The 27,835-nt window shown below is 42.6% G+C and overlaps 1 long non-coding RNA gene across 2 annotated transcripts in view; it reads right to left on the reverse strand.

The window, feature by feature from the left end:
- LOC309440345 overlaps window positions 1-27,835 on the reverse strand; it is a 78,615-nt gene that overhangs the window by 30,974 nt on the left and 19,806 nt on the right. For both annotated transcript variants that reach the window (XR_014184172.1, XR_014184173.1), the window contains exons 2-3: window positions 20,814-20,896; window positions 9,672-9,865 (exon numbers count right to left, since the gene is read on the reverse strand). This is a non-coding gene — a long non-coding RNA (uncharacterized lncRNA). The remainder of the gene's footprint in view (window positions 1-9,671; window positions 9,866-20,813; window positions 20,897-27,835) is intronic.

Consider the following 27,835-nt stretch of genomic DNA (forward strand, 5'->3'; position numbering starts at 1 on the left):
TTCAGTATTTAACTGAGATTTATTTGTCCTTTATCCTTCAAAATACCTGACTTCTGGCTCCATCTCTATTAGCAACATTGTTGTTGCAGTCGCAGGAGCAGAACATCAGGGAAGGAACCTTACAGATGCCTGGTGTACAATCTGTGATGCATCTTTAAGGATTGTGATGCTGAGCGCTCATGAAAGCCAACTTAGATGTAGCCTGAAATGCAACACGTTTGATCCAAGATTCATAAAACCTTTGAATATGAAACAGTCCGAAGCAAGTAAGTGACAGCCTTGATCCAAGGATATTTTCACATCATTCTCCTTAGCTGTCAGAAATATACCAAGATTCCCTTATTGTCCTTAAGAGGAAAAGGCACAGCTCTGTGTCAGTGTCCCAGAAGGAAAAGAGGGGCATGTTTCAGACCACTTTGTACATGAATCCGGGTTTAGAAACAACATTACTATGAACAACTAGTGCATGGCTACAGCATTGTGCTCAGCTGAATGGAAGCAGGCCAGTTTCAGTATCATAATAGATCCTTTAATGCTCATCGCTGAAGTAGTTGTTTCTGTTTAAAAGCACAAATTCCAACAGTTTCAGAAAAATAAGTTCCATCCTTGTATTGAGAAATTCAAACCACCAGTTTTCAGCCTGTCCATTTTCTTAGTACAATCGTGTTTTGACCAGTGAAAAACATAGAAAATCCTAGAGTTTATTTCCTTTTCTTCATAGGATTATTACTGTTTTGCTGTCCTGGTGCTTCACATGAGACAGCTTCTGTGAATCTTGTTTGGAAAGAGACATCACATGCTTACACTTTCAGGGAGTCCAAACTGTTCCTGATACTACACTTAAAATTCTTCACTAAAACCAGCTTAACATGTATAGAATGGATTAATATCTTTGTACCCTGACTATTAGATCAATATCAATGTACAGCTGAGATTATTTAAATGGGAAAAGGGCTCTATCTTTTTAAGATGTTAAAAATGCTTTTGGCACTAAATGCATCTAAGCAGCGAGGCTCACAACCTAGTTTGAATTGCTTCTGTTTATAGTTGATGGCACTTTGAGAAGACAGTACTTACTGCAAGATGAAAGTGCATTCAAAATCTCCAAAACACTTGAAATCTAAAGTTCTCTGAATTTGTTAGGTTGTGAAAAAGCTCAAGAAGGATTTTCAATTACGTAAAACTAAAAAAGACTCGGCAAGGCCCCTTGACTACCTCCTATCTTTTCATCAAGATCTTGGCACAGAATTATCATCTAACCTATTTGTATGAAAACAATAGAGGTGGCAGTGGGAACAATTCTTCTCTCTCTTGCAAAAAGGCAGCACGGGATTCCACCAAAGCCCACGGTTAACTCGCAGTGATCTCATCGGCATGAACTCTGCTGACACTTTCCCTGCCAAGAGCAATTCTCTGCAAAGGGACTTCCTGGACAGATAAGGGTAAAGAAACCCATGGCGTATGTTGTTATTCCAAACCCTAACTCATGAAACATATGGATGCTGAGCAACTCCTGGAGACCAGCTCAGTGCATGAGGTGGCTGGAGAAAGATCGCTTTAGAATTAGCACCTAGAGCTTTTGCACTAGGCACATGCAACAAACTCAAATTTTCTCCCCCATCTCGGGGAATATTTTCCCTAACAAATCCATTTCTTTGGAACTTGAAGAGAGCTTCTACGAACAGGCTTTAGCAAGATAAGCCATGATGAAATAATTATGACATTTACGGTGTTGGTACAATCTTTCCTATATATATTTTAAGAGCACCCAAGCAAGATTGTATAATGAAAAATCGGCTTATAAAAGTGTCATTCAGCTGCTCTGTATTCACAGTTGTGATCAGTGTTAAGTCTTCACAAAGACAGAACGCAAATACTGTGGATACTTTGAGCTCACAGTCAGCAATTTTCTTTAATAATGGCTTTTGTTTAGACAAGTACAGTCAGGAACAAAAGGAAGGCTCTGAGAAAAGCTGCAGTAATTCCTTGAAAATAGGAGTATTTTTCTTCTAGAAAGCTCCTAAACATCTTTTTTCATAAAGAATTGTAGAGTCTGTTAAAAGTTTAACAGGACTTTAGATAGCAATTACAAATGCCTATAAAGTTTCACTATCTGCTGAGATTTGAGGGATTCTGGGACACTTCTTGCTCTCTTCAATCTTCCTCCACAATCCTGCTAAGGATGGCTTTGTCCTTCCAAAGCCCCCTTTCTGTTCAGCAAGCCAGTCTCTATTTGCTTCTGCAAGCATCATTTTCCTATTAGAAATGATGTTTTTATTACTCTCCTATCATGCTGAGCAGTGGGGGATATTACTTCTCCAACAGCTGGAGTGCAAGGCCTCTTACCCTGTGGGGATTTGGCAGTTACCAGTTGCAAACCAAGCGGAGCAGCGAGCAAACTCTGCAAAGAGGATGTCTTTACTGTCGGGTAACGGCACACAGATCGCTCCATTCCTGCAGAACTAAAACCAGGCCACTATTTTGCTTTTTAACAGACAATAGGTCTCTTTCTCCCCTCCTCCAAACAGGCCAGGCACAATAGATCCAAAATGAAAACCTTTTGTGTGCACATATTATTTGATTTCAGGCTGCCTAGAGTATAATGATGATTTTTTCAGCCCCTCACAGCAGCTGCCAGCATTTCTGACAGCCTGCACAAGGAGATGGGAGTACCAAATATCTTTGTGCGTGTTATTTGCTAGCATTTTTATTTTTTTCAAAGGCTTTCAAAAGACTGTTTAAGAGATTGCTGCCAGCTCTCCTGGTAACCCCACTGCATCTTCCTTATGGAAAGAAGTTCATCAGGGAGAGTCACCACTTTGCTTCAGAGAACACTAACCTATTCTGTGCTAAAATAGAAACATGCAAAGCGCAGGAGGAACTCTGGAGATAGAATGAGAAAAAAAAAGCACAAAGACTCTCAGAAACAACAGAAAGACTCTTCTCACACTTATATAAGAAACATTATTAGTCAGAAGAGTAGGACTCAGCCTATTTATCTTTCCCTCATCTTTTTCCTCCACCTCTGTCCTTTTGTAAGAGAGAAGCTCTGGATTCTCACCTTTTATACATTCCCTGGGTGGGGTTACAGCCAAGCATAAGTAATCGCTAATGCAGCCTCAGGTATCTCAGGTATCTGGCTGTGTAAGTGGCTCTGCAGGACTTAATTTTTTTAATTATTATTATATTTTTTTTAGGAGTGTAGATGGGAGAACTCTTTTGATGTCTTGGGCAAGTACTAGCTAAGAAGAAAATTAAATATAGGAATTTTGAGGGGCTCTGGTTTATTTTTGCTTAAGTTTTTTTAGTTGTACCACATCTTTATAAAGGCTTCTCAAATAACTGAAGCTTTGCTGTAGATTGTCCAGGTAAGAGCAGCTTGAACAACGTCTGATGAACTACAAGATCACTACATTTAGACAGCCCACCATGTGAACGAATCCCTGTACTTGTAAGAATCAAGACAAGGCCTGAGCTTTAAAATGCTTTCCCGCTTTTCTCAAAGGATGAGATCTGTGTTGTATTTGGGACACTCAAGGGCTGTGAGCTTGCGAAAAAGTAATCTTCTCAAATCTTGCTAGACCTATATATCTCATTGTACAACTTTGCATTTCCTTAGTGAGTTTAGATTTCATTCATGGATAGTTTCTGTCTCAGAGGAAAGGTTAGAAGGCCAGCCCAGGGGAGGTGCTCTAACTGCAGACACCTTTTCTTTCTAGAAAACTGCCAGTTCTCTGTGTCTTGCACCACTGTAGAGGTCTGTGGGTTCTTCTCTTGTCCTGCTTCAGCAAACTCCTTGGATGCACAATGGCACACTGCTTCTTTCCTCATTAGTTATAACACCCAAAGCAAATCTTAATGTGCTTCTCCAGGCACAGCTAATGGGCTGATAGTTGTCTTACCCTAAATGTGCTGAACACTTTCTGAAGCTCTAAGGCAGCTCTTAGGCCACCTCTCGGGCTTGGCTAAAGCACTCTCTAGTCTCACTGCAGATGATGGAACTAAAGCCCAGAACGCTGGAGAGAGGCTGTCAAGAGATGACAGTAAACTACTGTACAAGGCCCTTACTTCCAGCTACCTGGTTATCTGCATAAATGGCTTTGAAAATCCATGCTTTGGCTGTGACAAGTAATGGATGTCTTGGAGGAGAGCTCTCAGAGCTGTGACATCTTTAATCAATAGTCATTGTCATGTGCTCAACGGTAGGTGATTTTAGAAGCCCGGAATGTGAGATTTCACCTTTAAACTTAAGCTTTGCTCTTCCTAAGGCTTATAAACTTATTATCTCAGGTTTGTCATATGACAGTGAAGTGGAATGGATTCATCCTGGAGAAAGGAAGAAGATGCTTACAAAGGGCTTTTTGGTTCTAGGTTTATCCTGCTTGGAGAGGAGGAAGGAAAGAAACCAAGCCCAGGGTGTTGCTAAGCCACATCTTTCACAGGAAGAACAGGATTCGAGCATGTTTTGGCTCACAGCACTGCAGTCCAACTCTCTCAGCCTTGTGGAGTCCCAGGCTCTGGTGGCTTTTAGCTCAGGCCTATCTCTAGAAACAGGTCCGAATGTTTGCAAGCTGGGGAACACAGCTGCTGCTATTCACCGCATGCTGTCACAGTCTAAGCCAGGGGCCTCCTGCCTTGTGATTGCTGATTTCAGTTCATTTCTCTGATTTAGTGTTTCCTGATTTGCAGGTTGTTAAAATACTTGTAAAAAACACTGGTCTGGAAAATGTTCCTAAATAGTTATGTTGATGACTAAAAATCAACCTGAAAGAGCTTTAATTCATAGCAGCTTATATAATAAGGGAGATTTAGGGAGAGCTTTTATTCTCAACTCATATTTTTAATGGTTCATTCATGTTCATATCCTGTACTACAGACCCCAAAGTGAATTTATATGGCTAAACTCTAATTCTACAGTCAGGAACTAGTTCATTCTCTGGAAAAGTTTTCTTAGGCAAATAAATTCTTCGATCCGAAGGTTCGTGTTGTGTTTATGTTCTGGAGGGCTTGTGGAGAATGAGAGTCCTTTCCCCTTTGGAAGGGGGTTGTGGGAATTGAAAAGTTAAAGTTAAAATAGGGAGACTAAGTATCAGTGAGAAACTGAGGTTGAGAGTGTGCCTTGTTTGCTTGCTGTAAGGAAAGATCACAACACGGTCTGTGCGAGGGGATTAGTGCAGTACAGCCTGAAACATCCTGGGTCTGCAAATGAGCAAGACACATCCAAGACTATTTTGATTGTTACCTTTGGCGCTGAGAGGAGAGAGATCTGTTGTCATTAGCCCAAGCTAATGTTTAGGCCTGCAATAGTGTCATCGCAAGTCTCAAGTTTCTTATTTAACCAGTCCCAGCTGTGTCAAATCCTGCCTGCAACAGAACTAGAAGCTGGAATTAACCATTGAGCCTCCCAAAACGTATGACCGATTGACTCTATTGTAAGGTCTGGTTAGGACCTTTTTGACATGTCTTCTGCTGGAAAATGTCTTTGTTAAAACTCTTCAGAAATGCATCTGCTACTTGATGCCAAGACAACTCAGAATATCCTGAGTGAGGCGTGGCCTGGATAGAAGATGGGCTTTACCACATCCCAGGGGAATAAGTTTAGTCTATTGTGAGCTGTTTCTGGTTTTGTAATGACTCTCAGCAGGGAAAAAGCTGGAGATTCCCAGTTTTTTAGAGAATGAGAGAAAAATTTTCTGCTCAGCTCTGTTTTCAAGTCTTATGTTATTTAAGGCCTCAGCTTGCAGTGAAAGAAGTTAACACAAATATCTAACTACATTCAAAAAGCCCTCAGTTTCTGCATTAGTGGAGAAGTACAGGAGTTTACCTGTCAGATGCAGGCAGCTGCAAAATAACTCCCACATCTTCATGCAGCATTGCAGGTCAAGGCATGGGTATTCATACACTCCCATCAAACACAGCAGGTACTGCCTCAAGATGTCACAGGCTCACGTGAGAGTTTACTCATTTACAGAGAAACAGAATTTCTTGAGGTCTTGCTAGTACAGAATTTCTAAAAATCTGGATCTTGCTTAGTGGCCTAATACATTAACAGAAACATTGGGGGAAAAAAAGAAAAAAAAAGAAGAAGAAAAAAAAAAAAGGCCCTGGCTAGTTAGTGCAGGTGCCTGCTTAGCCTGCCAAGGGGCAGGCGTGAAGGGGTGTAGCTGTTTTCAGCTGAAACCAATTACCTTGATGAGTGAAGTAACTGGGGCTATAAAGACACTGTCTCCTGGTCTTGTCAGCAAGGTTGTCCTTTACTTGCTCAGCCTGTAAGGAGGAGACCTTCTGGTAATAGGCTTTGTGTTGGGCAGGTGATAGAGTCACCATCCCTGGAGTTGTTTAAAAGGTGTTTAGACAAGGTTCTCAGAGACATGGTTTAGTGCTAGAGTTAGGGTATGGTTGGACTTGATGATCTCAAGGGTCTCTTTCAACTGAAATGATTCTATGATTCCAGTGCATTAGGAAGTTGGATGTACCCAATATCTGCATTTGTTAGGCCAGATGTAAGAGAGATAACCTCCCACCTGCCATGACTTGCTAGACTTCTCTTTGTAGAACAGTGCATCCTCCTTGTCCTTCTGTCAGGAAACATCTGTCAGCCAACATTTGCTTTGTTTTATCATTCTACTTTTCCCCACATCTCCCTGTGCAGAACAACAACATGCTAAGATATTATGCTAGCTTTTTGAAGATTACTGTGACAAAATGATCCTGTCATGTGATCTTCAGCAAGAAGGGAATCTGCAGGTAAGGTATTCCTGAGCCATGGCTGCCCTGGCCCTTCTGAAAGCTGTTTTGAGATTGCAAATCCATTGTATGGTGTTGGGACAGTTCATGGGGTCAGTTCTATTGCACAGTTATCTGAAAATTAAATTGAGGTCTGGGTTAACTGTAGAAGACTCCACAACCTTCAAGTGCGCCATATCTACAGAACCACATGCCAGCCTTCCTCGAGGGGAGAACAGTCAAACAATCCGATCTATTACACTAGACCTAACCAGTCAGAATTCAGCACTTCTTACCAGTGCTCTGGGGCAAGTGCACTAGTAACTGAGCAGAGCTGCAAGCAAGTGGCTTGGAAAACAGTACAGTGAAGGAATGTCCATTGGTACTGTGTTAAGTTACTGAGGAAAAAAAACTCTATCTGCTAGAGGAACTGATGAACCAAAGAAGAAACAATTGAAAGATTTCATCAAACTTTCCCATGTAAAACAGCAGAATGGTAGAACATGACCTAGTTTGGGGAAGGAAGAAAGTAGGATGTTTTAAGAATTGCCCTGTTATGGCTACAAAGGTTCTGATGGGCGGAAGAGAAGAGCAACAGCTTACTAGTAACCCGAGATGAATTTGGAAATGAGATGTACGCATTTCTGAGGGACAGATGTGTAACGTCAGTGCGAAATAAACTGAACACTGAGATCCTGAGCTTGAACACTCTGAGATCAGCAATTTCTACCCTCTCCTTTAGCAATTTCCTCAGCTGCAAGCAGTTTAATTTGTCGTTATCTCCTTGTGCGCAAGTGAGAGTGAGAATACGGAACTCAACAGTTTTAGCATGGAAGTGTGGGTCTTACCACTGAAGGAGAGAAGTCTTCTCTGCTCTACCAGAACATGTGCCACTTATATCCCTTAAGGGATCCCTTAGGAAGCTACGAAGGATGCAGCACAGACTGAGGCTGAGAGTTTTTAAAAGCCATTTCCACTTTGTTATTAACATGTGTGAATATTGGATTTCATTATTTCCCCTTTGATTTTATGACTATGGCAGATTATTCAAAAGCAAACTGAAAAAGTCACTTATTGCCTGGGTTTGTTTTGTTATTTTAAACCTGTAACATTTTGAAGCATCATGAAGAGTTCTGGATCATATTCATAACAGGGAGAATGCTTAATGAATTAAAAAAATTTGCCTGCAAGTCTGAATACCACCATAAATGGAGAGCTAGGATGCCATGTGGAGCAGTAAGGTCAGTTATGGTTCTGAGAACCCCATAAAATTGTGCTGTAACTACTGACAGAAGCACCTTAAATGTCTATTAGCCTTGCTAAGGCTTCCTGCTCTCTCCAGATGACCTTCTATAATGAGACTGATGATCTCCTGATAACAGGTTTTCTTGGTACACTTCCATGTCTTCCTGATATTTCGGATCTTGCTAAAAAACAGATGTTCTTGGAGTACTTGACAATCTCACTTTGAGCACTGACAGGAACCAGAAATTGAAGAACACAGAAATAAGAAACTTTTTTTTTTTTTTTTGATTGCACCTGATCATTCTTGAGTCTTGACACTGGGGACTAAAATTTGGGCAAGGATCCAAATTGGTTCTTCCCCTCAAAATCCATTCTTAGGTCCCTACATGCACATTAAGGTGAGCATTAAGTCTAGTGTTTCAGGCTTAAATCTCAATTCCCTTGCTTAGGTTCTGAGCCAAATATTTGCTAAGGGAGAGACATGCACAGCAGACAAGTAGCCTTCTTCCAGGATACCTGTTTCCACTCAATGTGTGATAAAATTACAGATGATACTGAGTGGTTCTAGATGTTTTGTCAAAGAGACCAGCTAATTAAGCAGCACTGTGGCCCCACCTTGACCAAATATATGGGTTTTGTTCAGCACTTTTCACAATATATTGCCAAAGTGCAGGCAGCACCGTGACCTGAAATTATTGCCTATGTCATCTGCATTTCAGACTCTCTTCGGGTCACAAAGTCTCGTTAAGTCTTCTAGAGGTGCTGCTTCAAAGGATGTCCAAAATGGGAAAGGGCTATGGAGGGTGTGTCATTAAATGCCTGTACCAAAATGACACACTGCAAACTAGAAAATCCAGGCTGTACCCATAGATATTTAAACACGTATTTTTTTCTGTTATGTCTCCCTTGCCCAAACAAACCTCTTTGGCTTTTTCACCCAGAGACAACTGCATTTGACTGTTTACATGATGTTTACTACTTAAAATGCATCTTTTGTGTTATAAAGGTTTTCCAGTATAGTGGGTTATTAAGTAATCTTTTAATGGCTTCAAGGATCATCTTATCAATGAAAAAAAAAAGGCTGCTGAGCACACAAGTCATCATAATTTAACATAATTGTGATTTGAGTAACTGGGAAACTCTCATTCAGTCGAGCAGATGGCACCTGATAAGGTGAGTACATATTCACAAAACAGGTTATTGTCAGCTGTGTGCATATTGGATATAACCACAACACTTCTGGACCTCTGGGCTTCCTGAAAGAAATGTGAATCCATAGGTACTCTGATATCTTGGCTACTGACCAGTTTAATATGAACTGAACACACCATCCAAACAAGGGGCTCCTAGGCAGGCTGTCAGTAACAGAGGTTGAACGTGGGGCCTCTGGAAGGGGAAGTGCTGAGCTCTGGTGCTCTGAGGTTAGAGGTGAACAGCCAAGACTATGGCAAAGCTATTCTCCTTCTACTGCCATGCTGAAAACAGTGCCCCACAGATCAGACACAGGTTATACTTATTGCTGCTTCTGGGGTGGTTAGTTTTTGTTTTTTGTTTTTTTTTCACTTTATCTCACCTGGCAGACCTGGGTACCACTGCTGGGGGCGGCTGGGTGACAAACCATTCCAGGAAACTGATCCATGTGGAAAAAAAAACAGGTTTTGTTTCACTGGCAGACAACACAACCTCTTGTATTGGCATACCTGAGGGGCAGTGTAGAATGGGTGCTCTGAAGCTTGTGCTATTGTCACAGGCAGTGCTGGTGGCCTGGGGACCGTAGATTTGTCAGTCAGGTGGTGGCAGTAAAATCCTGCAGCTAAAAGTGCTTCCATTGTGTCAGGCTGCTCCTCCAATGGGAATTCTGCATAAATCATGGCAGTGCTCTGCATCAAGCTTTCTGTAGGAATAGAAGGTAAAATAAGTAGTAAGTAACTTAAGTGATGCTACTGGCTTGCTTCAAATTATTCCAAATTAAGTCATTTTTGAACTTAGAACCTTTGGTTTAAAATAAACCAGAGAGTCATCAAGGAAGAAAAAACCTGCATGCCATGAAAACTGAGCTGTAAGTTCATGGTATGATTCATTTTCCCCTTTCTTTTCCATCCATTCGCGGCCGGCCAAATCCAGCTCTTACCTGGCCTTTCTTTACCCTGGAATTCAAAGTAATGGGAGGAAGAGAGGAGCTCATGTGACAGGATGTTTGTAGAAGGCTTTGCTATGGGTGTCCCATGAATTGTTCTTGACATCGCTCAGCCAGTGTGCTGCTTCTTTGGGTACAGACAGAGATACTGTAGTGATACAGAAACTGGGCCTTAGTAGGTCTGGATGGTATTAACGTGGAGTTTGGACAAAATCATGTCTCTCCATTTCTTCTAAGCCAGGGATGGAGAGATCTCTCTCACACACACCCCACACATACACATACCCCCATCCAGGGTATGGCACGAACATCTGAAGGCCCTGTAACTACCATTTTTATTGTTGATGCTCACTTTCATTACACCTAGTATTTGCTACTTCTAAGAACGTCACTCTTTGCAATGTGTATGGAGATTAATCTTCCAAAGAGGAATTTAAATGGCAGGGTGGACCCTCCAACCTAATACAAGGGAGGTGATGCCCTGTCTGTTTTTAATTAGAACTAGCTTTCTTAATGAGGTAATGTTCTGTTATGCTGGGTTATCTCCTAGAAGTCAGGGCAGCAGGCGAGCTGTTGGGGAGGGACACTTGAAAAACATCAGAGGCAAGCTGTTTAATGTTAGTGCTATCATTCATCACCCGGGCTCTTTGGAGAGCCTGACAGACGGAGCACGTCCTGTGGGGACTCCATCAGCCTCTGGCGTGCTGCTTAATGCAATTTAGCCAGATGTATCAAAGCGGCAGGCGAGACCCTGCTATTTGGACAGCATTTATAGCATCCTGGGCAAATAGTCAGGAAATGTTCAATAATGTGCCTCGTGCAAGTGTGGCAAGAAGCAGATTCTTAGAATGACAGGTTGCCAAGAGGAATCCTGGCAGTGCCTCATTGCAGCTTTTAGTCACATGCTGGTTTTGTTGTTATTGTTTGAGGGCTTGGGTTTTTCTTTAAAAGCTGCCTCAGTCTGAGGTTTCAAAGACCAGATTCAAGGTGATTTGAATACGCTCATCTGGTTCTCGATCAATGTGTACAGCAGAATCCCTGGCTCGCGCACGCACAGCGTGGATCTAGGCCCCGCGCCCACTGGTGTCGTCCCAGCAGCTGGAGCAGTGCAGAGCTGACTCTTGCAGCAGCCATGAATGCTCGTGATGCAAAGACATCGGTGTTGGGGCAATCAGAGAGAAAACGCCATCACAGACAGGGAATTTAGTGGGGACCTTGGCTACGTCTCTAGGCTGCAGCATGGGATGCAGCCTGGTACGCTGACAGCCTCTGCTATGGAATTTAAGAGGGGCTCTGCAGAGTGTAGTTTAAGTATAGCTAACTGTTTGATACTTAAATAATATTAATTCCCAATTTTTGCAATCTAGACCTTTTCCTGAAATCTTCTCAAACTTCTCTGCCAGCAATGGGAGGAAAAAACAAGGTTAAAGCACCGCTCTGTGGGCTGCTGGCAAAAAGACGTGTAGGCTCCAGAGGGGGAAAAGCTCCAACGGGCCTGGAAAACGAATAGCTGGGACATGTATTTTCAGCCTAAAGATCAAAGCCTCATTAAATTCCGAATGCGGAAGCAAAGCTGTCCTTTGCACCATTTCAAAAAAGTTATTACTTTTAGCAAAGTTCTCCCCAAAACCACCTTTCTGAGAAGACCTTGACTTCTCCTGGGAGCCAGAACCGCAGCCCAGGAGGGATGGACGTGCAGCCCAGGCACGTCCCCATATGCTGCGGTGTCAGCTTCACCTGTGAATTCAGCTTTGGCTCAGGGCTGGCACATAAAGATGTAAAATCCAGCTGGGCCTTGCAGCTTTGGAAAGTTCTTTGATGAAGTTTCCAGCAACAGAAATGTAGCATGTGCAGAGCCTTGCATCCTGTTGCTAATAAGTCTGTTTTTACACTACTCGCTACACTTATTAACTTTCATTTACATATTTTTCCCATAATCTTTTTAACATGTGACTAGATGACCATAAATCCTGGAGAGTGAGGAGTGCAGGGTATGTTGGAAGAACAAGTGCTTGGGGCTCAGTTTAACCCTTTAATTACCACTAGAAAGACCAGGTCCAAGCAGCTGGGTCCTGCCCAAGGCAGATGGGTTGGCAGGGAAGGAAAAGGGCTGTGAAGGGAACAGATTTTCTTCTTGCAGTATCCCAAAACAAATACAAAATGCCAAGTCCCAGAATAGAAATTAATGAAGAATGGAGCGTTTGAAATGTTCTGCTAACAAATACTTGCCATGGTTCTGCATTGGTATTTAGCTGTCGATGAAAGCCCCACCTGTGGATTTAGCAACCAGGTTCACTAAACCAAGTGGCTTTTCCATGTTTCACAATATATGATGAAGCAAAGGACATCCGGTAGGACTTCTTAAGGCAGGACAGAATGGGATGGCTGGCCAGTGGATCTGAAACACCACCTCCCACTGCACAGCACAACTGCCCAGCGATATCAGATCCATGTACCCCTATGATGAAATAGGTGATTATGTGGGGACAGGAGGGTACCAACACTGAATTTCTAGGTTTGAGTTCTTCCCCCACTGCCCTTGGATTTCGGACTTCTCACTAAGAGAAATGATGACAACTAGAAAAATTATGCGATACATATTTCTAGATATTTTTTATACATATACGCACATAGTTGCTTCCAATTACCCTGGAATAACTGTTTCCTCTATTGAGCCAGCTGCATAGATGCCTGCGCAATCTATCTGTTCAAACATACTTCAGTCAACTTTCTCTAGCTGATTTGGCAAGAGTTTTTCTTTCTACAACTGGATCTTGGACAGTAACTACTTAGACAGCCTTTTGACTTTAGGTCATGGCTGTATGACACTGAAGGATTCCTTTCATTTGTCTCTCTACAAGTAATGACGCAAAAATCAAAGGACTGTCATGCCTGTAGTTGAGAAGGGACAGTTTAATTTTCTGTGCCACCCATCCATGTGTCAGCTGGTTTTACACCACAAAGCAGAATGCAGGATGGATTATCTCAAAAATAGTGTTTTGGACTGGCACTCGAGGGTTCAAATCCTGACATATGTCCTAGAGAATCACCTATTTTTCCATCTGATTGTATGGAAATCACTTCTCACCTCAAAAAGTTGCTGTAGGGACAATATCCTGTTATGACTGGAAGGCTGAGAGTAGTGATGAGCTTTAGGGGAAAGGAATCTCAGTCCCAGGCAACCAAGAAAGATCTAGAATAAGATCTGCCAGCAGCAGCAAGGGTGAGCAGAAGGGGACAGTGTTGCCATGAGGAAGCTGAGGTCCACTCCACCTTTCCCAGTGCCACCCTTCTGTGACAACTCTACTCAGACTCTGAAAAACTCCTGGCAGGTTATGGCATATACACTTTACATGTGTAAATTTATCCTGCTCTTGCTAAAACTTCAGCTTGGAATGACAACCATTCGCAAATGTTTCACATGCACCAACTGAGAGGCTAGAAGAAAATGTGGCCTTGATTAGCAACTGTTAATCAATTTCCATCTCAATTAAATCTTGTTCCAAATGCAGCGTGAGACCACTCAGTTTATAATGCACCAAACCTTATGTTGCTGCTCTGCATGAGGAAATCAGACCCCAGTCTCCAAGACTGTCATCCGAGGGACTTTCACAAGCAGTAAAATGCTATTTTCACAAGAATCAGCACTTTACTTTTCTGCAGCCATTTCCTAGATGACTTAGGGCATATGACTTAGGGCAGTCTGCTGGGACTGTTTGATAAGGGCTCCTGATCTTAGTAATACAGCTTAATCTTCAAAAGTTGTATTTCAGCACTACCTAATCACATTGATTTGCCTTTGCCAGTCATTATGCTGCTGCAGGCTTCAAAGATTTTGGTGGCATAAGGACATCTTCAGAACTATCTTTACTGTATTTCCAAACTCCCCATGCAATTCCATGTCTCAGAGCCTATAATATTATTTTAATTGCCAGTTCACTGCTTTAGAGGCACCTTACTTCATAACTTCTGCCTTGCCTGTAATGATGAGATTTCTTGCAGACGCAGTTCCTCAGAAAGATTACAATCACTCTAGAAACACCTGCATTGGAAGTAAGTCTGGTTTTTATTAGTATGAATTCCTACTGCTGACAAGCTCTGGGAAGAGAGGATGGGGGAAAACCAAGATCCCTTTGCACAGCTGGAATATAAATGTGAAATTTTCTTCCCATTTATTTTTCTTCTGTAAATGATTTAGCTGCTATTGATCAAGATTACCACCAAATAAAAATCAGAATCTACTAGCTTGTGGCGTTTTGTATAACACACTCATAAAACAAATCTATGCCTCCACCACTGGATCAGGCTATACTTTTTACTGTGATATGTACAGAACTGGAAGCAGCTAAGAAGGTTCCTGTGTTGGGACTCCATAGCGCTTATGGGAGACAAAATGCAGTGTCCTGCGTCCTCTTTAGTCTTATGATATTAAGGACAAATATAAAAGACTGACCTCATTAGCTGTAATGAACAGGTACACTAAGAAGCAGAGAGGTCAGAAGTATTAAGGGAGCAGAATAAAGATGTGTAATTGACTGTAACGTGAAAAGACATTCTTAAGCCTGATGCAAGCATTTTGAGTCATAGTCCTATTACTCTGCTCTCGAACTGTTGGGAACATGATGGCTCATTGTGTTCAAGAAAGACTAAGTTTTCAACAAAGCCCTACAGTGGTAGAGGTGACACAGTGTTTCAAAAACCTGAGATTAACATAATAGATCTTGGGACCCTGAAAACGGGCTAAACAAGAAATAAAAAGCCATCCCTTATAGGAAACTGAAGGTAATTAACATCCTTCAAGGATGGGCAAGTCACCATCTAAGAAACAGCTCAAGATGTTCACATTTTTAAAGGAATGTTAAACTACTAAAGTTTGCAATTGTCCCAGGCTCTGGACAGAGAGATGGATCTGTTTAAAAATTAAATATTACATTTAAAAGCTGTGAAAGATGTCACAATATTTCTTATTTTTTAAGAAGCTGGAAAGTGCTGTTTCTACAGTGATCTACTAGCACAGGAAAAACAAAAATGAAAAAGTCTCACTGTCTGCAGGACTGATTTCTCAGTCTACACAGAGTCAGTATGAAACACTTCCAATCCACAACATCCTGCTTTCTCTTACTGGATAACAACTCAAGCCCAATATATGATCAAAGAAATGATATAGTGGAGGATAGTCTGTCCCACTGCTTCTGCAAGAGTTACAGGAAAGAACCTCTAATGCAAAAGCAGAAAATGTAGCCCATTTACTGACTCCTGACAACATTTTCTTTTACCTTCTCTAGGTTCTTACCTTATCTATCTTTTCAGACCCAGAAACCATCAGAGGCTGGCACAGTTACCGCCTGGTTTTAAATAAAGCTATTTGTCATGCATATCCATGCAACTTCCATTCATTTAAATAGCCTGGAGTTGGTGTAAGACAACTAAGAAAAGGAATGGACTTATCAGAGAAGATATTCCTTTAGTAGGAAGGTGACACGTCATATTTTGAGCGGAAGAAGTATTTAGGGGAGAATCCAGCAAACCACTTGGGTACCTACAGTGCAAGCTGGATGGATTTCAGATATCAGAGTCCAAGAAGACACAAACTCCATGAAACTCAATAGTTTCTAAATTTTGCGTTATGGAGGCACCCAGTGAAATATGTACAGAGTTTTAAAAACTGAGACCACTGGAAAATATCTCCTGTGGCTAGAGTAATGCTCCGTCTGGCCCTGGCAGCTTCAATGGGAAAGCTGGAGAATCCCCTTCCCTCATCCCAAGTTATTATCCAGTATGAAATGGAAAGAGGAGGATCAGAAACCCTCTGGGCCAAGGAAGGTCTAAAGTGTTATCTCTTCCACCTTGCCAAGTGTTGTAGCTTGAGGTCTGTCACCACTGTCACCCCACCTGGCCGCATTTGGACAGAAAGCCTGTCCCATGGAGCAGCACAGCACCACAGACCGCTTTGGGCTGTGAAGGACAATCTCATAAAGCTGGTTAAATCCAGCCTGCAGGTACTTCAAGTACCACGAGAGGAAATATTTCAGACACCCTTTTCTCTTGGCTGTTTCTTTTGGCAGCCTTTCACAGCCCTCCCAGCCAGCTGGCCGAGGTCAGCACTGGTTTTGGGTGCCTAACTCTTCATTCAGTGCACAACCCAGTGCCTAACACACATTAGAAATGGCAACACACTGTTGCTCACCACATGGTTAAGTGTTGAGCTGCCACTAATAAGGACTTGTCCACTCACAATCAAGCTCCATTTCTTCTTCCCAGAGCAATGTTGTATTACTGAGGAGTATCTAAACACAGGCTGCAGAAACAGAAGGACTTTGCCTACTAGGAGATAGGAGGTCACTGCGGAAACAGGCATTGCTGACTTCAGTATACTTTAGTCAAACTTAGCCTGTGGTTAAATATACAAGTCCTTTGCCCTTTAAGACTTAAAATAAATTTGTCTTAAACTACTGCATTGGCTTACATTACAACATAAATTATGAAAAATAAGTTGGCCTCAAAGCATAGTTTTGCTTAGCTGCTCTGGGCATGAACCATTTCACTCAGACTCTGTTTTCCAGACCACCTATCTCCCTCACCAGGAGGATGAAGAGAAAATAATCAAGAGGGGCTGAAGCCTATTTAGACAACTGGCCAGCTCCTTGCAAAGGGCTCCTTCTCAGTTAGAAGATCCACCACAGAGGAAAAACAAAGCCTGCTAAAGGCTGAACATGGTGGCGACGCAATGGTATGGTGTTACTGGGCAGAAAGGATCAGGTTCATTGGTTTAAACAGGAACACAGCACCTGGTCAGGATCTACACCTTTCTTCTCCTGTCTCAACCTCCTCTCTTGCTCTCACAGTATTGCAAACTACAACTTTCATCATACCAGTCACTTGACAATGATGATCCCAGTGCCCCTTATGAGACCTGTAAACAATTATAGTTGAAATTAATATGAATCCATCAGTACGAGCTCTTGAACTTTACAACCAAGCAACAGTGACATGTACATCCTGAATCTTTTCTAACAGCATGATCAAGCTAATTCGAAGGGGAGCTCTGTTAAAATATAGTACTGATACAGTACGTCATACATCAGCTCTAACAAGAGGGAACAAGAAAACTCCAAAGATACCTCTGTAAAGGCACAATTGCACTGTATGGAGCAGTGCCTTTCAACAGCAAGTCAATCATCACCCCCCTTAAACTTGGCTGCAGAAACAACATTTCTAATTCTCATTCCCAAATGTGGCCCAGGGTCGTGCTGCCTTCCCAAGTTTTACAACAGCTCTGCAGAGGTGGCCCCACTCCTCCTGATCTCATGGGGAGATTTTCATTGACTGCCTTGCTGCCTCCTCTTGGTCAATACAGGCAAGCCTCTGAAACTGTGAAGGGAACTGGCTGCACCTCACTTACATTTAATCTGTACCCTACTTTGGGTTTGTGCCTAGACTTGAACTAGGAAAAAAGAAAAATTAAAAAATAATTTATGATCTCATGAACCTTGAGAGCAGAGGCCCCTGAGCATCTTGTGAATGACAGCAGCACTCTTAAGTCTGGATGCTAGCCTGCGTTTTCAATCCAAGAGGATTGAGAGATGTTTGGAATTACATAGCGAGGAATCTAAACTAAACCAGGTGTCTTCCCAGTTTTGCCAAAAAAATAGTTTGACACATACTAGCTTATAAATAGATGATTCTGCCAGATCAAACAATGATATATTACATTGACCACTCAAACGGCCCAACAATGAAGCAATTTTCATGAGGATGCAATAATTTTTTACTTTTTAAAATTGAAAATAATAAACAGATTGGTTTGTATTATCATGAAAAATGTGCTAAAGGGTAAGGTCTGTGAAGAAAAATCTGACAAGTCATAGGTCATAAAAGTTTCAGTTCAAGCTTGTTCATATTATAGTGAAATAAATTATTGCTGAAAACTTCTTTCAAAGAGTTCCTTTTTGATTGGGTCTTGGTTTTAAGATGAGCAAACACTTTAAATGTGAGCTATTTCCATTGTTTGTGAGCAATAAACAACAGGCTGAATAGAAAAGCAGAAACCACAGGTCATTCCCACTGGTGTAAAAAAAATGCTCCACAGCATTTTCTTCCAGCCACAGAACACCCTTTATCTAACTGTGACTGTGCCCTGCATAGGCACCTAAACAGGGATTTCTCAGCATCATACAAGGTTTTTCTTCCTTGTACAGGTACAACCCATAAGCTCAGCTGACACCTGGGAAAATCAGACAGGCCAACGCAATGCTGATGTGACTGACTAGAGCACATTCCAAGAGCAGTGGGAGCATCAGTCTTTTTCTAACTCAATTTATTGGAACTGTTTGCCATTTAATTTTCATTTTGTTCTTCCTGAAATATGACTGTTTTGATCAAGATGAGCAGTGACTCTGAGGACAAAAATTATTTTGAATGGAGATGTGATGTAGCTCAGTATAACTGCATCAAACCACAGCAGCACAGGGCCCCAGTGCCTGTGCTGGCCTCTGAAACCAGGAATTGTGGGCTGAGTCCCAGCTGCAGTGACTCACCACCCTCCCAGCAGGTGCCTCTGTTCAACTGGTTATGAGGCCCTGGATGGGGAATGCGGTGACTTGAGGAACAGAGCACAATGGCAGCACATTGCTGCCCAGCCGAGAAGGAGGAGGGTCCGTTCCCGAATAAGAATGGACCGGACTGAACCTACTGAATAGGTACGAGGCCTTGCAAGCAGAACCAAACTACAACATTGAGGGAGGTGAGAGTCACCCTACATCCTCCATCAAAAGCAGCTCCCACAAAGCAAAAAACGCTGGTCCTGCTTGAGGAGACCCCTTTCTAAAGGGCACAGAAGGCTCCATGTGCAGGCCTGACCCATTTCTGAGGGAAGTGCTGTCTCACTGCGGCCAGCGTTAAAGGCTTAGAAAACTTACTGCCCTGGTTAAAACCATTTAATGGTAGAGCTAGGTTGTGGTTGGACTCCAGGATCCTGAGGGTCTCTTCCAACAGAAATGAAAGAGTGCCTTGCACCTAACGTGTCTGCAGCAGAACTAATCAGGGCAAATGATTCACTGAGAAACCACTTTTTTCTGACAGGCTCTGGAGAGATGCCTGAAAATGGTGATAAGGAGCTGACAGGGAACCAGCCACACTCAAATACCTTCCAGTTCATTTAAAGATGCAGAGAAAATCTCCTCGCCACATTTCATGTCTTTGGGACCCTTCCAGTCATGTCTTTCCTTTCTGACAGTCTTCCAGCTCCCTGGGACTTTCTGGGCCTCCCTAAAATTCTCCTGTCTCCTCCTGGGCAGGACAGGTCTTCTCTTCTCAGCTGTTCTGCTTCTGCTCGGGAGGTTCCTGTGGAAGAAGTCGCAGGTGGTGCAGCATGTTGCTGGGACATGCTGCCGTCAGCTGCTCCTCTCCCTCACTTGGAGACCGACTGGATCCTTCCAGACAAAGATTTTATCTGATGCAGCAGCCGCAACTCTCCGTCAGTGGCTGTTTCTAGCAGAGAGGCCTGTGCTCCAGCAAGTGAAAGTGCTCTAACACACAGCACATAACTTTTCCAGGCTCCACCACAGCATCGAGCTTAATGAAACACTTAATTATCAGACCTCAGGATTTCCAAGCAAGACAAATGGATGTCCTGCACTGGGGCCTGCCTATGCAATCCCTCCTCTGCTGAACACCTGCTGTAGGGGACAGGTAAAACTAACAGGCTGAGAAACAAAATAGAGCGTGCTTATTGATAGCAATGAGGACATGCTGGTAATTCGTTCTGCCAGTGTGAGGAAAGCCTGGTTACAGGATCTGAATAGCTGCTTGGCATCCGAGAAGCAAGGAACTAAATCCAAGGCCGGAGACCTCAGCATTAGTCCAAGGGCTAGAATAGGAAAACCTGAAATTATGGCATTTGTTGATTGAAGGAGCCTCACCTAGAACAGGGAGATTAGCTGGAAGCGTCTGGGATGAGTGGACCCAAGAAACAGGTGCAGACCAAGAGACACCACCGAAAAGATGCCACTGAGACTGTGGCTCTTGCCCCCATTTCCACTGTCAGAACATTCAGTGAAGTCTGCAGCAGCTCTCTCCCAGCACTGAGGCATGGGACCCGACACATAGGGAGCACTAAATTCTTAGTTTCCAGAAAAAGCTGCATACTCTCATCCAAAGAACAAGCACTCAAACCATGGTGGCAGTGTGCAGGTTTCACGGTACCCGTGTCACATCGAAGTACAAGGGGTTTGCAGAACTGACTGTTCCTTTTGTACTGAGCACAAGGAATCCCCCAGAGTTTTTCTCTCCCCGCACATTGTTTTTCCCTCCCAGCCTGCCAGCCACAAAACACTCACCAGCTTTCCTTACATTACAAATTTAAGATCTACCTGCAAAAAGAACCCAAAAACCATGCAGCATGACAAATGTGCAGAACAAGAGCAAGAGAGCTTAGGGCTGTCACCACTGTCTCTAAATCTCTTTGGTAGCTGGGAATTTGTGAGGTGGAAGGTTTTCAGTACTGATCTGCTGTTATCTCAAATGGGTTGTTTGATGCTCTGAATTTTTTTTTTGGATCTGTAAAACCAGTAAAACACAATAGTTCTGGTTAGAAGAACTCTTTTGGGGTGAAGTGAAAAAGAAACCATTGCTGGAGAGTATCTGGTGTTGATCACAAGGAGAATAAGTACTATTTGCCCAGAGAAAACAAGATTTTTCCACTAACCTCTTCTGCTTTCTCAGCAAATTTTTCTGTTTTCTCTAGTCTGCAGTCCTTCTCTAGCCAGTAAATTCAATATCTTGTGAGATCTAGAGAGAACAAAGTGAGCATTAGACAGACAAACAAGGAAGGGGTCAATTATTGTCTTAAAATCCCCAAGTGCATTGTTTTAGCACAAATTTCACATTTGCTTTCACATGCTTTTAAGTGATTCCTTATTTTGTACCTTATAAACGGGCACCAGATGCCAGAGAGAATGAAATTGCAGTGAAACTCGAGATCAAATAAGTTCTGCCCTGACCTAAATCTACTTTAAAAATATCATACATGTTTTTCCCCCCAAAGATTTAGCAAAATTAAAAAAAAACCCTTTCTCCTAATTTGTCACCATAAGAAGTTGACAAGGAGAAACGTGCACACAAGTTGCAAAATCTCAAAGATTTTGTTACTCCTGGTCACTCCTCTTTTGAGGCACTAAAGGACTGGAATTATCCTTGTCTTAAAATCACGAGTTAGCTTTCCTTTCCCAAATTCAAACATCCAACAGCTGTAAAAATGGCATCCAATCAAGTGCTGACTCTGCCAGTTTTGCAGTGTTTCTGCTCATGTCCACGTGTCTCCTCCCGCACACCACAGCACATCAGCGGTGCCAGGAGGAGGTAGGGCAAAAACTGGCTCGCTGCTCATGTGCATGGGCCAGTGGCCAAGTGATCCCACTTAACGAGCTGGCCACAGATCCACATTTCATGTCGAAACATGGGGAGAATTAGGAAACTTTCTAAATTAAATGATTCTACAATAGATGTTCTTCTGTTGTTGCTTTTTTTTTCTTGAAAACTTTTTTCAAATTTTTAATTAGAAACACTTTATTTCTCTCCTTTTAAAGACCTCCTGGATTGAGTTAGTTGGATCAAAGAACAGCAAGTTCTATACAAGTAAGATCATGTTAAGTTACTGAATCTTTTTATGAACTATCTGGCTGCCTGCAGTGTGGCTAAAATATTTTTTTGCCACCATATGAACTGAAGAAAAGCTGTGAGTCTTTCATGAGACACTGCTCTCTGAGAAAAATGTAACTTAGATGTAACTTGTTGCCCCACATTAATCTCAGGCTATCTCAACAAGTATTTCTATATTTTTTTAACAATTGGACATATTGGTACTGACCTCCTGCTCTGCCAGAGCACTGTCATGATGCCAGGGAGCTGAGCCTGACCCATGCAAGGCCCACACAGCTTTCTAGAAGGTACAAGTCACCACTGTCTTGCTGTAAAACCAAGAGCAATGCTCTCCCCTCTCCAGAATGTCATAGAAGTTTCATTTTCCCACACCTTGGACTGATAAAATGTTATTTTCTGAGTTTGCCCCTCCTGTGATAGGAACTGTACTCCTCTTCATAGCCCACTAATTATAAACTTTGAACCAAATGTGTCCTGCTGCCTTTTCATCCCATAGCTGGTTACTGCCAATAGAGAGCTAATGCTCACAGTGGATGGTGTCTTCAGCCACCCTGAATACACCTCTGGTCAAGACACCACTGTGTGAGCTCACCATGGGTCTCACCAGGCAGGTGGTTCTCTGCAGAGAACCTCTGACACCTTCCCAGGCTTTGGGAGAGAGAAAAGCCAATGTCCAGCACTGGAGAAGGGAGACCCAGTCCTTTCTCTCCATTGGCATTCCAGCCACCTCTGCCCTTCCCAGGCTTCTGGAAACACTTTATTCCTCCTGGGCTTGCTCAGGACCCACAACAGCTTCCACAACAACACAAACAGGGTTTTGTTTGCACAGGTCTCACTTGAAACCCTCCTTATATAAATAAATTATCTTTTTACAAGCAAGAGAGACATGAAAGAACTGGATGTTCCTATCATTTGTCCATGAGTGTCTTCCACAGTCTGAACCAGAGGGTGCCTGCCAGGTTTTCAGAAGTTGGATCAGTTTGGCTGATCATAAAGACATCTTCCAGGCATAAGCCACCTTAAAGGACAGGTGCCTCCAGTGGCTGAGTGAACATCCACCTAACCCTTACACATGTAAAGAAAAGGTGTAGTTTGCATCATGTTATTCTAAGCTTAGAGAACCAGCAGGCAACCACCCCCATGGGTCTTGTTCCCTTAGGGCAATGGGATACAGCTTATCTCCATCAGTCAGGAAAAGAGAAAGAAATGGTATACGGGCATCAAACCTACAATTTCAGTATTGGCCTATGAATGCCATGACTTAAACCTCTCTTCCTTTCTGTTAGGGAAAATGGCACTTGAAAAGAAGCAGCTGGAAAGACAAGAGAAGTTAGAAAAAATGGAAAATGCTGTATCACAGAGCTCTGACACAGGAATGAGTGTTTGCAATGTAACAAACTACCACACAACAGCTTCCCTCAGTCCACATGCAAGCTCATATTCCTAGGGGAGCTTGTTTTTCAAATATGGGGTAGCTTTCCCATGAGTTAAAGAGAAAAACAGCAAATCTAATTATTTTCCATTTATTGTGGATTGTCACAGGGTCAAAATATACCAAGTTATTACTGGGCAGCTGACAGAGGCATGTTTATGTGTCAAACCCTTTAGATCAGAAGGTGAGCTGAGTCCTGTTCCTTTTGAAGTCAACAGAACTTCCCTGAGATATTTCACTATGTCCTAACTAATGCTGCTCTTTATGGCAACATTTAACTATGAAACACTGGGGATTGTCTAAGTTAGACACCTGGTTTTAACTTGAATTCAAGGTAATACAGCTCTTAACACAGGGGCAGGGTGCTTAATGCCTTTGAAAAGCCTGATCCATATATTTGCCATATATTTGGAGAGTGCAGAACCACAGGGAGTAAGTTTGGAAAGTCACTTGTGTGATCTCTCTCTAAAACTCCGTTGTACTGTTCAATAATCCAGCCTTTTAGAAATTTTTGCACTCTGCTTACAGGACACACTTAATCCATTTGACATAAATAGGAAAAGTTGTTTGTATCAAAGCCTGATAGGTTGGAAACTTTCCTCTTTCTGCATATAATATGTAACAGAATAACTTCAGGAGCTGAAGTTGCTGAGGGCTAAACCCTGTCAGTGGGAGCTTCGCCACTTGCTTCATTAAAACCCCAGTGTGGCCCTACAGGAACAGTACATACAGTTAAATTCAGTGTTGTTGCACAATATATTCTCTCTCCAACAGACAGCACAGGAAAATTATGCCCTTTGCTGCACCTCTGTATTTGTATTCTATACGAAAGTCTTTCAGGTCATGCTCTCTTTCTTGTCAGGTGGTGGGCTCAGTTTGTCAGCCCCCAATTCTGCAAGTGAGAGTGATGAATTTACCACTTGATCTAAACAGGCATTTGAATTCCACCTCCTATTAAAAGACATCTTCATTCTCCTGCTTAGGTTTTGGAGAGGAGCTCACAGGATCAAACTCTTCCACCACTTTGAGGTCATTAATGATTTGCACCATCAGAAGCTGAGTTTAGCTCAGAAAATGTCCTTGGCTGACCCACCAGCAAGAGGTCATCACTATATATACAGCTCTTAATCCAACACTGTACCTATGACATGTCCACAGAATTTGGCATTTCACTCCACTGCATAAAACCTTTGAATTTCCTGGAATTTAGAACATTTAACTTCAAAGTTCAGGCTCATCTGCTGGTGATGGGTCATCTCAGTTACTCCTGTGTGTTTACTTCTAAGAAGTCTGCCCCACATCCTGTTTTCTGTGATGTTTGTAAGCGCTTTGGGGATGTTCATTGCATCACCCCCATTCAGACAGAACATCTTAAGTGTGGGATGACACACTGGGATTTGGAAGTTGGAGGAGGTGTCATTACAGCTCTGTGGATGCACTTTACTTGATGGCCAAAATATTGTAGATTTATTGCCATTTACTAGGTTCCTGTGAGGCTTTCGCTGCCTTCTTAACCTACTTGTATGTAATGAATGGGGTTAATTAACTGTTTCTAAAAATACATTCATTTCCCCAGTAATAAAAGCCAGGGTACTCTTTGAGTCATGCAGCCTCCAAGTTGGTCCATCTGAAGTTACTTCGAATATATCTGCAGCCACAGTACAGCCATCACTACTGCCACTCCTGCTATGGCTGGATCGCCCAGAACTACAATCCTGATGCAGATCAGCTATTGCAAATAAATCTACTATCTGGTTAGCCATGGCACCCCACTGGTGTTGATAACTAAGGCCAGGGTAGATATTAGCAAGTAGGCAGGTTATGGCAGTGGGCTGCTAAAGGGCAGCAGAATATTCTTTCATCCCGGTGGCTTAACTTGCCTGTGTGGTGCCCTGGAAAGCCAGGCTGGAAAAGGCAGGATGAGGACGTCACCTAACAGCATTCTGAGCAGATCAAAAGAGGAGGGGAGAATATGAGTCTGAACAGCCAGAGGCAAGGAAGCTGAGAGAGTCCTGGACAAAGGTAACCACCAAGAAGAGTTAATAATAAAGCAACACACAAGGGCACATGAGAGACAAGCACTCCGACATGAAAAGCTGTTCACAAAAATCTGCAAATGAGCTAACACGAATGAAAACAAGGGGTTTGGAAATTGGATGGTGGCAAGAGAAAAGGAGAGGTTGTTGTATAACTTGTTCCTCCTGTCCAGACCTGCCAATGCTGGGATTCTGACTCGCAGCATCATCACTTTTCCAGTCTTGGCCTCCTGAACCTGCTAAACCTTTGCTATCCAAACTTTTCTTCCTTTGAACAGCCTGATAAGGGGCCAACCTGTGCAGTAGCTTCTCACTGTGCCCCGAAGGGAGAACACAATGAGGCCTATAAAGCCAATTGCACTTGTTACCCGAGGCAGCTTTTGAACTCTGCACGGAGAGGCTGGAATGCCCCCTTCCATTTAGCAGAACAAAGGGCAGCCAACCTGCAGGGTTTTACATCTGAAAGTTAAACATGAATGTGATTAATGTGTGGCTTTGAATTTCATGTATTATTGAATTGTGTACATTACTCCAGGCTGGGAGGTTTTTCCCTTTTATACTGCAAAACAAATATATGTTCTGTTTGGGAGGGGTGAAGAGTAGAGAACACCAGACAAAAGTATTTCCATATGTATTCCCCAAATCCTCTGCCTGGAGGACTTGAGTGAGCCAGGATTTATACTGTGTTCCACTGACCCTGAAAAAACAACTTGAAACAGATTCAGAGAAGATGCACTGGAGCTCATTGCAATTGCAATGCTGGATACTTATTTGACAGCCTCCAGGAATCCTTCCAGGTCCACCCTTTCCTGTGACTCTGCTAAGGCTCCAGAAGATTATCAGAGTTAAGCTAATGTGCAGGATGCTGGATTTGAGGAGATGGGTTGCCCCTGGTAAGAGTCATAAAAATGATCATCTCTTGTAGCCAGTGCTTCGACTCAAAGACTGAGTCCTTGATCCCATTTAAGTCATCATCTTCTGACAGGAGCCAGAAAGCTGGACCACACCACTCCTCTACGATTCTGCTGGTTTCGGTGGAATGCTGCACGACTCGAAGAGTACCCTGGCTTTGATTACTGGGGAAATGAATGTATTTTTAGAAATAGTTAATTAACCCCACTCATCACATACAAGGGACAACTGTAAAGTGCACCCAGACACTTCTAGTCAGGACCTTTTCATTCTCTGTATGGCTTTGGGCAAGTCTTCTGACTCTACCAAAACATAACACAAGACTACCCAAGGTGCCGAGAAATACTTGAAAATTTTATTTTAGGGAATATAGTTCTTTTTTAATTAGTGTTTCCCTGGATAAATGTTAAATACAGATCATCAAATGGCCAGTACCTGATATGCACTACCTGCCTTTCTGTGGCAATGGATCTCCTTCTGCAAGTCCTGTGCATTTTCATTCATTCATTCATTCATTCATTCATTCATCCATTCATCCATCCATCCATCCATCCCAGGCTCCTGATCTGCCAGCTGGGTGCTCATTACATTAGCGATTATCTATAGAATTGAGCAACATATCTGCAGAAATGATGCAGCTACACAATATTAATGCTCTGACAATTTTACTCTATCTTACACTTTTGATTTCCTGAAAAGCACCTTCAGCTTTGCCTCAAAGACAAGACACTGGTCTCTCTCCCACCATCCAACTTGGTCAGTGCAGTGTAATCACAGACCCAGGGTGATGAGTTTATTGAGATCACTCTTCAGTATCCAGTCAGATCTTCAGAGAACTGTTTGCATTTTGATAAGACCACTGGAAGAAGGGATTTGCAACTGTGTTATATACCACCACTCAGCTCTTCTACAAGGACCATCACTAAAATGTCTAGTGAGCTGGGCTTTCATAGGATGCCTCTCATAGGTCAGGGCAGGGAGGACCTGGAAGAAATGAGACACGATATAAAGAGCTCCCCTTTTCCAAAGCTCAGATCTAGATGGCTTCTCATAATTTTCCATGGCAATTTGCATCTGGAACTTCATTTCCTTGTGGAATGGAGCATGGCGGTTATGGAAGAGCTCTGTCTCCAGAAATAGTTTCTGGCTTAGGAAGGTGACTGACCTATGTTCTGGACAGGAACATTGAAACCTTGTCTCCTGTGCTTTGGCCATTACTAGCTCTGTGATTCCAGGACATGAATATGGGCTTATCCTAACAGCACTAGTGGCTTTCCTGACTTGACAAAGCTTATAACAGAGTTATGCTTCTTTAATTCCTTACTTCCTAATCAAAAGGTCCAAAGAGTAGACATGGGAATTGTAGCAGTGATTCTTAGACCTGATCTATGTCCAGTACTAATTTTGCTAGAGTCTTCCTGAAATATATATAGAAAATATATTGACCACTTAGGACCTTTTAGGAACAGGGGAGCCCAGAATATCATATCATTGATTCCTGGCCTGAGATCAGCCCAGCAACTTCATCCTCAGCCTGAAATCTGGCAAATGCTGCTCACTTGCATGTAGCTTACAGAATCCAACTGAAGCTCTGGTCTCTGAACTGTAAAAACTAAACCTGCTGCATCTCCAGTTCACCTTGGTGCAGCACATATGCAAACCAGACAACGCATGACAACTACATTTCTG

The sequence above is a fragment of the Streptopelia decaocto genome, assembly GCF_964273445.1.
Source record: "Streptopelia decaocto genome assembly, chromosome: 5".
Taxonomy (NCBI): Eukaryota; Metazoa; Chordata; class Aves; order Columbiformes; family Columbidae; genus Streptopelia; species Streptopelia decaocto.